Below are 447 nucleotides of genomic sequence, written 5' to 3' on the forward strand. Positions count from 1 at the left end.
AAGAGACAGAGAGAGACAGAGAGAGAAAGAAAAGAGAAAAATAAAAATAAATAAATACAAATATAAAATAAATATAAATAAATAAATATAAATAAATATAAATATAAATATTAAATAAATAAATATAAACAGAGACAGAAAAAACAAATAAATAAGGAGACAGATAGAGAGACAAACAGAAAGAGAGACAGAGAGACAGAGAAAGAAAAAAATAAAAAAATAAAAAATAAAAATAAAAAAAAATAAAATAAACAACAAACGACAAACAAATAAAATAAAGAAAACATAAAAACAAACGGAAACCAAAAAATAAATAAATAAAAATAAATAAAAAAAGGAGACAAAAATAAACAACAGGCCATGATACGCAGCAGCAGCAGCAGCAGCAGCAGCAACAGCAGCAGCAGCAGTAGTGGCAGCAGCAGCAACAGTAACGGTAACAGCAGC

The sequence above is a fragment of the Eimeria mitis genome, genomic scaffold (assembly GCF_000499745.2).
Source record: "Eimeria mitis Houghton genomic scaffold, Emh_scaff4677, whole genome shotgun sequence".
Lineage (NCBI taxonomy): Eukaryota > Apicomplexa > Conoidasida > Eucoccidiorida > Eimeriidae > Eimeria > Eimeria mitis.